The sequence below is a fragment of the Aristolochia californica genome, unplaced genomic scaffold, assembly GCF_029961685.1.
Source record: "Aristolochia californica isolate CCGP_79_NKW_82.1479 unplaced genomic scaffold, dmAriCali1.0.hap1 SCAF_7, whole genome shotgun sequence".
NCBI lineage: Eukaryota > Viridiplantae > Streptophyta > Magnoliopsida > Piperales > Aristolochiaceae > Aristolochia > Aristolochia californica.
The window spans coordinates 14,164,992-14,177,780 of NW_027182268.1; positions in this window are offsets into that span (position 1 = coordinate 14,164,992).

Below are 12,789 nucleotides of genomic sequence, written 5' to 3' on the forward strand. Positions count from 1 at the left end.
CAACACACATATGTAGAGAGAGATAATTCCAAAGAGTGTCTGTAATTTTTAGGGATTGTAAGCACCTTTTCGTTTTTATATCTCAGGTTTTGCAATCGTCGGGAAAAATGGGTTGCAGAGGATTTTTAACTGAGTGTTGAATTGCAATCCATAAGTCATTTCAAACAAATATAGCCCGTTATGCATGATAAATCACATTAAAATCATCTATGATTAATTTTGTCAGCTTTTTGCAAGTGGACAAAATAATGGCATGTTTGACTCAGGTAAATATCCCACTGCAAGTTCACTTGAGAATATAATGGGCTTTTGTTATTATCTTTAAAAATTTGCTTCCTTAGCTCATTTGAATCTTTAACATGTTTCAAACATTCATTTCCATTTTTAAAACATGTGTGGATGAATCTCTTTCTTGCAAAATTCCAAGCTATTAGGGTTAAACTAGTGGAATTTCCCAAAATTGGATAACAAAACTTTTGTGTTCATTTGTGTTGGGTGAATAAATTTTCTTTATTTATATTTGTTATTGTTTTAAATTTTTGGAATACATCAACTATAAAATTTTCATTTTGTTGTAAGCTTTTTGCCATGTTTGTTTTCGGGATGAAGGGAGAGCGAAAAGTCAAAGTTTTGATTTAAGAAAAAAGTGTACATCTAAAATGGAAAAGCACAATGCAATATTGTAGGGAGAGATAATTCCAAAGAGTGTCATTAATTTTTAGGGATTGTAAGCTCTTTTTTGTTTTTATATCTCAGGTTTTGCAATCGTCGGGAAAAATTGGTGGCAGTGGATTTTTAACTGAGTGTTGAATTGCAATCCATAAGTCATTTCATACAAAAATATAGCCCGTTACGGATGATAAATCACTTTAGAATCATCTATGATTGTTAGATCAAATTTTTGAAAATGGGAAAAATAATGACTTATTAGACTCGGGTAAATATTCCACCGCACGTTCACTTGAGAATTTAATGAGCGTTTTTTATTCTCTTTAAAAGCTTTGGATCCTTAGGTCATTTGAATCTTTAACATGTTTCAAGAATGCATATCCATTTTTAAAATATGTGTCGAAGAAATCTCCTTCATGTAAAATTCCAAGCTTAATAGGGTTGGACTAATGGACTTTCCCAAACTTGGATAACAAAACTTTTGTGTTCATTTGTGGTGTGTGAATAGATATTTTTTATTTGCATTAGTTATTATTTTAAATATTTTCCACACATCAACAATAAAATTTTTATTTTGTTGTGATCTTTTTTGCCTTTTTTTTTTTTTAAGGGATGATGGGGGAGCGAAAACTCAAAGTTCTGGTTTAAGAAAAAAGTGTACATCTAAAATGGAAATGCACAATGCACAAATGTAGAGAGAGATATTTCCAAAGAGTGTCTGTATGTTTTACGGAACGTATGCAGTCTTTCGTTTTTATATCTAAGGTTTTGCAATAGTAGGGAAACGGGGTAGGCGGGCGATTTTTAAGTGAGTGTTGACTTCAAGTCCATAAGTCATTTCTTACAAAAATATAGCCCGTTACGCATGACAAATCGCTTTACAATCATCAATGATTGTTAGCTCAACTTTTTGAATATGGGCAAAATAATGGCTTGTTTGACTCGGGCAAATATCCCACCGCACGTTCACTTGTGAATTTAAGGAGCGTTTGTTATTCTCTTTAAAAGCTTTGGATCCATAGCTCATTTGAATCTTTAACATGTTTCTGGCATGCATATCCATTTTTAAAACATGAGTAGAAAAAATCTCCTTCATGTAAAATTCCAAGAAATTAGTTTTGGACTGGTGGAATTTCCCAAACTTGGATAACAAATCTTTTGTGTTAATTTTTGGTGTGTGAATAAATTTTCTTCATTTACTTTTTTTATTGTTTTAAACTTTTTTCGTACATCAACTATGAAATTTTACTTTTGCTGTGATCTATTTGCCTTTTTTGTTTACGGGATGAAGGGAGAGCAAAAAACTCGAAGTTTTGATTTAAGAAAAATGTGTACATCTAAAACGGAAATGCACAACACACATATGTAGAGAGAGATAATTCCAAAGAGTGTCTGTAATTTTTAGGGATTGTAAGCACCTTTTCGTTTTTATATCTCAGGTTTTGCAATCGTGGGGAAAAATGGGTTGCGAAGGAATTTTAACTGATTGTTGAATTGCAATCTATAAGTCATTTCATACAAAAATATAGCCCGTTACGCATGATAAATCACATTACAATCATCTATGATTAATTATGTCAGCTTTTTGCAAAAGGACAAAGTAATGGCATGTTTGACTCGGGTAAATATCCCATCGCAAGTTCACTTGAGAATTTAACTAGCGTTTGTTATTCTCTTCAAAAGCTTTGCATCCATAGCTCATTTGCATCTTTAACATGTTTCAAACATGCATATCCATTTTTAAAAAATGTGTGGATGAAATCTCTTTCTTACAAAATTCCAAGCTATTATGGTTAAACTAGTGGAATTTCCCAAAATTGGATAACAAAACTTTGGTGTTCATTTGTGTTGGGTGAATAAATTTTCTTTATTTATATTTGTTATTGTTTTAAATTTTTTGTATACATCAACTATAAAATTTTCATTTTGTTGTAAGCTTTTTGCCTTGTTTGTTTTCGGGATGAAGGGAGAGGGAAAAGTCAAAGTTTTGATTTATGAAAAAAGTTCACAGCTAAAATGGAAAAGCACAATGCACAATTGTAGGGAGAGATAATTCCAAAGAGTGTCGGTAATTTTTAGGGATTGTAAGCTCTTTTTAGTTTTTATATCTCAGGTTTTGCAATCGTCGGGAAAAATTGGTGGCAGAGGATTTTTAACTGAGTGTTGAATTGCAATCCATATGTCATTTCATACAAAAATATAGCCCGTTACGCATGATAAATCAATTTACATTCATCTATGATTGTTAGATCAAATTTTTGAAAATGGGCAAAATAATAACTTGTTAGACTCGAGTAAATATCCCACCGCACGTTCACTTGTGAATTTAATGAGCGTTTGTTATTCTCTTTAAATGCTTTGGATCCAAAGGTCATTTGAATCTTTAACATGTTTCCAGCATGCATATCCATTTTTAAAACATGGTTGGAAAAAATCTCCTTCATGTAAAATTCCAAGCTTAATAGGGTTGGACTAATGGAATTTCCCAAACTTGGATAACAAAACTTTTGTGTTCATTTGTGGTGTGTGAATAGATATTTTGTATTTACATTAGTTATTATTTTAAATATTTTCCACACATCAACTATAAGGTTTTTATTTTGTTGTGATCTTTTTTGCCATTTTTGTTTACGAGATGAAGGGGGAGCAAAAACTCAAAGTTCTGATTTAAGAAAAAAATGTACATCTAAAATGTAAATGCACAATGAACAAATATAGAGAGAGATATTTTCGAAGAGTGTCTGTATGTTTTAGGGATCGTATGCAGTCTTTCATTTTTATATCTAAGGTTTTGCAATCGTAGGGAAACGGGGTAGGCGGGCGATTTTTAAGTGAGTGTTGACTTCAAGTCCATAAGTCATTTCTTACCAAAATATAGCCCGTTACGCATGACAAATCACATTACAACCATCTATGATTGTTAGCTCAACTTTTTGAATATGGGCGAAATAATGGCTTGTTTGACTCGGGCAAATATCCCACCACACGTTCACTTGAGAATTTAAGGAGCGTTTGTTATTCTCTTTAAATGCTTTGGATCCATGGCTCATTTGAATCTTTAACATGTTTCTGGCATGCATATCCATTTTAAAACATGTGTAGAAAAAATCTCCTTCATGTAAAACTCCAAGATATTAGTTATGGACCAGTGGTATTTCCCAAACTTGGATAACATAACTTTTGTGTGCATTTGTGGTGTGTGAATAAATTTTCTTCATTTACTTTTTTTATTGTTTTAAACTTTTTTAGTACATCAACTACGAAATTTTCATTTTGCTGTGATCTATTTGCCTTTTTTTTTTTACGGGATGAAGGGAGAGCAAAAAACTCGAAGTTTTGATTTAAGAAAAATGTGTACATCTAAAACGGAAATGCACAACACACATATGTAGAGAGAGATAATTCCAAAGAGTGTCTGTAATTTTTAGGGATTGTAAGCACCTTTTCGTTTCTATATCTTAGGTTTTGCAATCGTCGGGAAAAATGGGTTGCGGAGGATTTTTAACTGAGTGTTGAATTGCAATCCTTCAGTCATTTCATACAATAATATAGCCCGTTACATATGATAAATCACATTACAATCATCTATGATTAATTATGTCAGCTTTTTACAAATGGGCAAAATAATGGCATGTTTGACTCGGGTAAATATCCCACGCCAAGTTCACTTGAGAATTTAATGAGCGTTTGTTATTCTCTTTAAAAGCTTTGCTTCCATAGCTCATTTGCATCTTTAACATGTTTCAAACATGCATATCCATTTTTAAAACATGTGTGGATGAAATCTCTTTCTTGCGAAATTCCAAGCTATTAGGGTTAAACTAGTGGAATTTCCCAAAATTGGATAACAAAACTTTTGTGTTCATTTGTGTTGGGTGAATAAATTTTCTTTATTTATATTTGTTATTGTTTTAAATTTTTTCCATACATCAACTATAAAATTTTTAATTTGTTGTAAGCTTTTGACTTATTTGTTTCCGGGATGAATGGAGAGCGAAAAGTCAAAGTTTTGTTTTAAGAAAAAAATACACATCTAAAATGGAAAAGCACAATGCACAATTATAGGGAAAGATAATTCCAAAGAGTGTCGGTAATTTTTAGGGATTGTAAGCTCTTTTTAGTTTTTATATCTTAGGTTTTGCAGTCGTCGGGAAAAATTGGTGGCAGAGGATTTTTAAGTGAGTGTTGAATTGCAATCAGTAAGTCATTTCATACAAAAATATAGCCCGTTACGCATGATAAATCACTTTACAATCATCTATGATTGTTAGATCAAATTTTTGAAAATGGGCAAAATAATGACTTGTTAGTCTCGGGTAAATATCCCACCGCACATTCACTTGAGAATTTAATGAGCGTTTGTTATTCTCTTTAAAAGCTTTGGATCCATAGGTCATTTCAATCATTAACAAGTTTCAGGCATGCATATCCATTTTTGAAAGATGTGTAGAAAAAATCTCCTCCATGTAAAATTCAAAGCTTAATAGGGTTGGAGTAATGGAATTTCCCAAACTTGGAAAATAAAACTTTTGTGTTCATTTGTGGTGTGTGAATCGATATTTTTTATTTACGTTAGTTATTAGTTTAAATTTTTTCCACACATCAACTATAAAATTTTTATTTTTTTGTGATCTTTTTTGCCTTTTCTGTTTACGCGATGAAGGGGGAGCGAAAACTCATAGTTCAGATTTAAGAAAAAATGTACATCTAAAATGGAAATGCACAATGCACAAATGTAGAGAGTGATATTTCCAAAGAGTGTCAGTATGTTTTAGGGATCGTATGCACTCTTTCGTTTTTATACGTAAGGTTTTTGCAATCGTTGGGAAACGGGGGAGGCGGGCAATTTTTAACTGAGTGTGGACTTCAAATCCATAAGTCATTTCTTACAAAAATATATCCCGTTACGCATGACAAATCACTTTACAATCATCTGTGATTGTTAGCTCAACTTTTTGAATATGGGCAAAATAATGGCTTGTTTGACTCGGGCAAATATCCCACCGCACGCTCACTTGAGAATTTAATGAGCCTTTTTTATTCTCTTTAAAAGCTTCGGATCCATAGGTCATTTGAATCTTTAACATGTTTCTGGCATGCATATCCATTTTTAAAACATGTGTAGAAAAAATCTCTTTCATGTAAAATTCCATGATATTAGTTTTGGACTAGTGGAATTTCCTAAACTTGGATAACAAAACTTTTGTGTTCATTTGTGGTGTGTGAATAAATTTTCTTCATTTACTTTTTTTATTATTTTAAACTTTTTTCGTACATCAACTATGAAATTTTCATTTTGCTATGATCTATTTGCCTTTTTTGTTTACGGGATGAAGGGAGAGCCAAAAACTTAAAGTTTTGATTTAAGAAAAATGTGTACATCTAAAATGGAAATTCACAATGCACATATGTAGAGAGAGATAATTCCAAAGAGTGTTTATAATTTTTAGGGATTGTAAGCACCTTTTCGTTTTTATATGTCAGGTTTTGCAATCGTTGGGAAAAATGGGTTGCGGAGGATTTTTAACTGAGTGTTGAATTGCAATCCATAAGTCATTACATACAAAAATATAGCCCGTTACGCATGATAAATCACATTACAATCATCTATGATTAATTATGTCAGCTTTTTGCAAATGGGCAAAATAATGGCATGTTTGACTCGGGTAAATATCCCACGCAAAGTTCACTTGAGAATTTAATGAGCGTTTGTTATTCTCTTTAAAAGCTTTGCATCCATAGTTCATTTGCATCTTTATCATGTTTCAAACATGCATATTCATTTTTAAAACATGTGTGGATGAAATCTCTTTCTTGCAAAATTCCAAGCTATTAGGGTTAAACTAGTGGAATTTCCCAAAATTGGATAACAAAACTTTTGTGTTCATTTGTGTTGGGTGAATAAATTTTATTTATTTATATTTGTTATTGTTTTAAATTTTTTCCATACATCAACTATAAAATTTTCATTTTGTTGTAAGCTTTTTGCCTTGTTTGTCTTCGGGATGAAGGGAGAGCGAAAAGTCAAAGTTTTGATTTAAGAAAAAAGTGTACATTTAGAAAGGAAAAGCACAATGCACAATTGTAGGGAGAGATAATTCCAAAGACTGTCTGTAATTTTTAGGGATTGTAAGCTCATTTTAGTTTTTATATCTCAGGTTTTGCAATCGTCGGGAAAAATTGGTGGCAGAGGATTATTAACTGAGTGTTGAATTGCAATCCATAAGTCATTTCATACAAAAATATAGCTCGTTACGCATGATAAATCACTTTACAATCATCTATGATTGTTAGATCAAATTTTTGAAAATGGGGAAAATAATGACTTGTTAGACTCGAGTAAATATCCCACCGCGCGTTCACTTGAGAATTTAATGAGCGTTTGTTATTCTCTTTAAAAGCTTTGTATCCGTAGGTCATTTGAATCTTTAACATGTTTCAAGGCTGCATATCCATTTTTAAAACATGTGTAGAAAAAATCTCCTTCATGTAAAATTCTAAGCTTAATAGGGTTGGACTAATGGAATTTCCCAAACTTGGATAACAAAACTTTTGTGTTCATTTGTGGTGTGTGAATAGATATTTTTTATTTACATTAGTTATTATTTAAAATATTTTCCACATTTCAACTATAAAATTTTTATTTTGTTGTATCTTTTTTGCCTTTTTTTTTTAACTGGATGAAGGGGGAGCGAAAACTCAAAGTTCTGATTTAAGAAAAAAGTGCACATCTAAAATGGAAATGCACAATGCACAAATATAGAGTGAGATATTTCCAAAGAGTGTCTGTATGTTTTAGGGATCGTATGCACTCTTTCGTTTTTATATCTAAGGTTTTGCAATCGTCGGGAAAAGGGGGAGCCGGGCGATTTTTAACTGAGTGTTGAGTTCAAATCCATAAGTCATTTCTTACAAAAATAAAGCCCGTTACGCATTGCAAATAACTTTACAATCATCTATGATTATTAGCTCAACTTTTTGAATATGGGAAAAATAATGGCTTGTTTGACTCGGGCAAATATCCCACCGCACGTTCACTTGAGAATTTAATGAACGTTAGTTATTCTCTTTAAAAGCTTTGGATCCATAGGTCATTTGAGTCTTTAACATGTTTCTAGCATGCATATCCATTTTTAAAACATGTGTAGAAAAAATCTCCATCATGTAAAATTCCAAGATATTAGTTTTGGACTAGTGGAATTTCCCAAACTTGGATAACAAACCTTTTGTGTTCATTTGTGGTTTGTGAATAAATTTTCTTCATTTACTTTTTTTATTGTTTTAAACTTTTTCCGTACATCTACAATGAAATTTTCATTTTGCTGTGATCTATTTGCCTTTTTTGTTTACGGGATGAAGGGAGAGCGAAAAACTCAACGTTTTGATTTAAGAAAAATGTGTACATCTAAAACGGAAATGCACAATGCACATATGTAGAGAGAGATAATTCCAAAGACTGCCTGTAATTTTTAGGGATTTTAAGCACCTTTTCATTTTTATATCTCAGGTTTTGATCTCGTCGGGAAAAATGGGTTGCAGTGGATTTTTAACGGAGTGTTGAATTGCAATCCATAAGTCATTTCATACAAAAATATAGCCCGTTAAGCATGATAAATCACATTACAATCATCTATGATTAATCATGTTAGCTTTTTGCAAAAGGACAAAGTAATGGCATGTTTAACTCGGGTAAATATCCCACTGCACGTTCACTTGAAAATTTAATGAGCGTTTTTTATTCTCTTTGATTGCTTTGGATCCATAGGTCAATTGAATCTTTAACATGTTTAGAGCATGCATATCCATTTTTAAAACATGTGTACAAAAAATCTCCTTCATGTAAAATTCCAAGCTTAATAGGGTTGGACTAATGGAATTTCCAAAACATGGATAACAAAACTTTTGTGTTCATTTGTGGTGTGTGAATAGATATTTTTTATTTACATTAGTTATTATTTTAAATATTTTGCACACATCAACTATAAAATTTTTATTTTGCAGTGATCTTTTTTGACTTTTTTGTTTACAGGATTAAGGGGGAGCGAAAACTCAAAGTTCTGATTTAAGAAAAAAGTGTACATCTAAGATGGAAATGCACAATGCACAAATGCAGAGAGAGATATTTCCAAAGAGTGTCTGTATGTTTTAGGGATCGTATGCACTTTTTCGTTTTTATATCTAAGGTTTTGCAATCGTCGGGAAACGGGGGAGGCGGGCGATTTTTAACTGAGTGTTGACTTCAAATCCATAAGTCATTTCTTACCAAAATATAGCCCCTCACGCATGACAAATCACTTTACAATCATCTATGATTGTTAGCTCAACTTTTTGAATATGGGCAAAATAATGGCTTGTTTGACTCGGGCAAATATCCCACCGCCTGTTCACTTGAGAATTTAATGAGCGTTTGTTATTCTCTGTAAAAGCTTTGGATCCATTGGTCATTTGAACCTTTACATTGTTTCTGGCATGCATATCCATTTTTACAACATGTGTAGAAAAAATTTCCTTCATGTAAAATTCCAAGATATTAGTTTTGGACTAGTGGAATTTTCCAAACTTGTATAATAAAAATTGTGTGTTCTTTTGTGGTGTGTGAATAAATTTTCTTCATTTACGTTTTTTTATTGTTTTAAACTTTTTCCATACATCAACTATGAAATTTTCATTTTGTTGTGATCTATTTTCCTTTTTTGTTTACGAGATGAAGGGAGAGCAAAAAACTCGAAGTTTTGATTTAAGAAAAATGTGTACATCTAAAACGGAAATGTACAATGCACATATGTAGAGAGAGATAATTCCAAAGAGTTTCTATAAATTTTAGGGATTGTAAGCACCTTTTCGTTTTTATATCTCAGGTTTTACAATCGTCGGGAAAAATGGGTTGCGGAGGATTTTTAACTAAGTGTTGGATTGCAATCCATAAGTCATTTATTACAAAAATATAGCCCGTTACGCATGACAAATCACTTTACAATCATCTATGATTGTTAGCTCAACTTTTTTAATATGGGCAAAATAATGGCTTGTTAGACTCGGGAAAATATCCCACCGCACGTTCACTTGAGAATTTAATGAGCGTTTGTTATTCTCTTTAAAAGCTTTGGATCCATACATCATTTGAATCTTGAACATGTCTCTGGCATGCATATCCATTTTTAAAACATGTGTAGAAAAAATCTCCTTCATGTAAAATTCAAAGATATAAGTTTTGGACAAGTGGAATTTCCTAAACTTGGATAACAAATCTTTTATGTTCATTTGTGGTGTGTGAATAAATTTTCTTCATTTAATTTTTTTATTGTTTTAAACTTTTTTCTTACATCAACTATGAAATTTTCATTTTTCTGTGATCTATTTGCCTTTTTTGTCTATAGGATGAAGGGAGAGAGAAAAACGCGAAGTTTTGATTTAAGAAAAATGTGTACATCTAAAACGGAAATGCACAATGCACATATGTAGAGAGAGATAATTCCAAAGAGTGTCTGTATTTTTTAGGGATTGTAAGCACCTTTTCATTTTTATATCTCAGGTTTTGTAATCGTCGGGAAAAATGGTCTGCGGAGGATTTTTAACTGAGTGTAGAATTGCAATCCATAAGTAATTTCATACAAAAATAAATCCCATTACGCATGATAAATCACATTACAATCATCTATGATTAATTATGTCAACTTTTTGCAAATGGGCAAAATAATGGTATGTTTGACTCGGGTAAATATCCCACGCCAAGTTCACTTGAGAATTTAATGAGCGTTTGTTATTCTCTTTAAAAGCTTTGCGTCCATAGCGCATTTGCATCTTTAGCTTGGTTCAAAATGCATATCCATTTTTAAAACATGTGTGGAGGAAATCTCTTTCTTGCAAAATTCCAAGCTATTAGGGTTAAACTAGTGGAATTTCCCAAAATTGGATAACAAAACTTTTGTGTTCATTTGTGTTGGGTGAATAAATTTTCTTTATTTATATTTGTTATTGTTTTAAATTTTTTCCATACATCAACTATAAAATTTTCATTTTGTTGTAAGCTTTTTGCCTTGTTTGTTTTCGGGATGAAGGGAGAGCGAAAAGTCACAGTTTTGATTTAAGAAAAAAGTGTACATCTAAAATGGAAAAGCACAATGCACAATTGTAGGGAGAGATAATTCCAAAGAGTGTCTGTAGTCTTTAGGGATTGTAAACTCTTTTTAGTTTTTATATCTCAGGTTTTGCAATCGTCGGGAAAAATTGGTGACAGAGGATTTGTAACTAAGTGCTGAATTGCAATCCATAGGTCATTTTATACAAAAATATAGCCCGTTACGCATGATAAATCACTTTCAATCATCTATGATTGTTAGATCAAATTTTTGAAAATGGGCAAAATAATTACTTGTTATACTCGGGAAATTATCCCACCACACGTTCACTTGAAAATTTAATGAGCGTTTGTTATTCTCTTTAAAAGCTTTGGATCCATAGGTCATTTGAATCTTTAACATGTTTCAAGCATGCATATCCATTTTTAAAACATGTGTAGAAAAAATCTCCTTCATGTAAAATTCCAAGCTTAATAGGGTTGGACTAATGGAATTTCCCAAACTTGGATAACAAAACTTTTGTGTTCATTTGTGGTGTGAATAGATATTTTTTATTTACATTAGTTATTATTTTAAATATTTTCCACACATCAACTATAAAATTTTTATTTTGTTGTGATCTTTTTTGCCTTTTTTGTTTACGAGATGAAGGGGGAGCGAAAACTAAAAGTTCTGATTTAAGAAAAAAGTGTACTTCAAAAATTGAAATGCACAATGCACAAAATGTAGAGAGAGATATTTCCAAAGAGTGTCTGTCAGTTTTAAAGATCGTATGCACACTTTCGTTTTTATATCAAAGGTTTTGCAATCTTCGGGAAACGGGGGAGGCGGGCGATTTTTAAGTGAGTGTTGACTTCAAATCCATAAGTCCTTTCTTACAAAAATATAGCCCGTTACGCATGACAAATCACTTTATAATCATCTATGATTGTTATATCAAATTTTTGAAAATGGGAAAAATAATGACTTGTTATACTCGGGTAAATATCCCACGGCATGTTAACTTCAGAATTTAAGTAGCGTTTGTTATTCTCTTTGAAAGCTTTGAATCCATAGGTCATTTGAATCTTTAACATGTTTCAAGCATGCATATCCATTTTTAAAACATGTGTAGAAAAAATCTCCTTCATGTAAGATTCCAAGCTTAATAGGGTTGGACTAATGGAATTTTCCAAACGTGGATAACAAAACTTTTGTGTTCATTTGTGGTGTGTGAATAGATATTTTTTATTTACATTAGTTATTGTTTTAAATGTTTTCCACACATCATCTATAAAATTTTTATTTTGTTGTGATCTTTTTTGCCTTTTTTGTTCACGGGATGAAGAGGGAGCGAAAACTCAAAGTTCTGATTTAAGAAAAAAGTGTACGTCTAAAATGGAAATGCACAATGCAAAAATGTAGAGAGAGATATTTCCAAAGAGTGTCTGTATGTTTTAGGGATCATATGCACTTTTTCGTTTTTATATCTAAGGTTTTACAATCGTCATGAAACGGGGGAGGCGGGCGATTTTTAACTGAGTGTTGACTTCAAATCCATAAGTCAATTTCGACAAAAATATAGCCCGTTACTCATGACAAATCACTTTACAGTCATCTATGATTGTTAGCTCAACTTTTGAATATTGGCAAAATAATGGCTTGTTTGACTCGGGCAAATATCCCACCGCACGTTCACTTGAGAATTTAATGAGCATTTGTAATTCTCTTTAAACGCTTTGGATCCATAGGTCATTTGAAACTTTAACATGTTTCTGGCAAGCATATCCCTTTTTAAAACATGTGTAGAAAAAATCTCCTTCATGAAAATTCCAAGATATTAGTTTTGGACTAGTGGAATTTCCAAAACTTGGATAACAAAACTTTTGTGATCATTTGTGGTGTGTAAATAAATTTTCTTCATTTACTTTTTTTATTGTTTCAAACTTTTTCCGTACATCAACTATGAAATTTTCATTTTACTGTGATCTATTTGCCTTTTTTGTTTACGGGATGAAGGGAGAGTGAAAAACTTGAGGTTTTGATTTAAGAAAAATGTGTA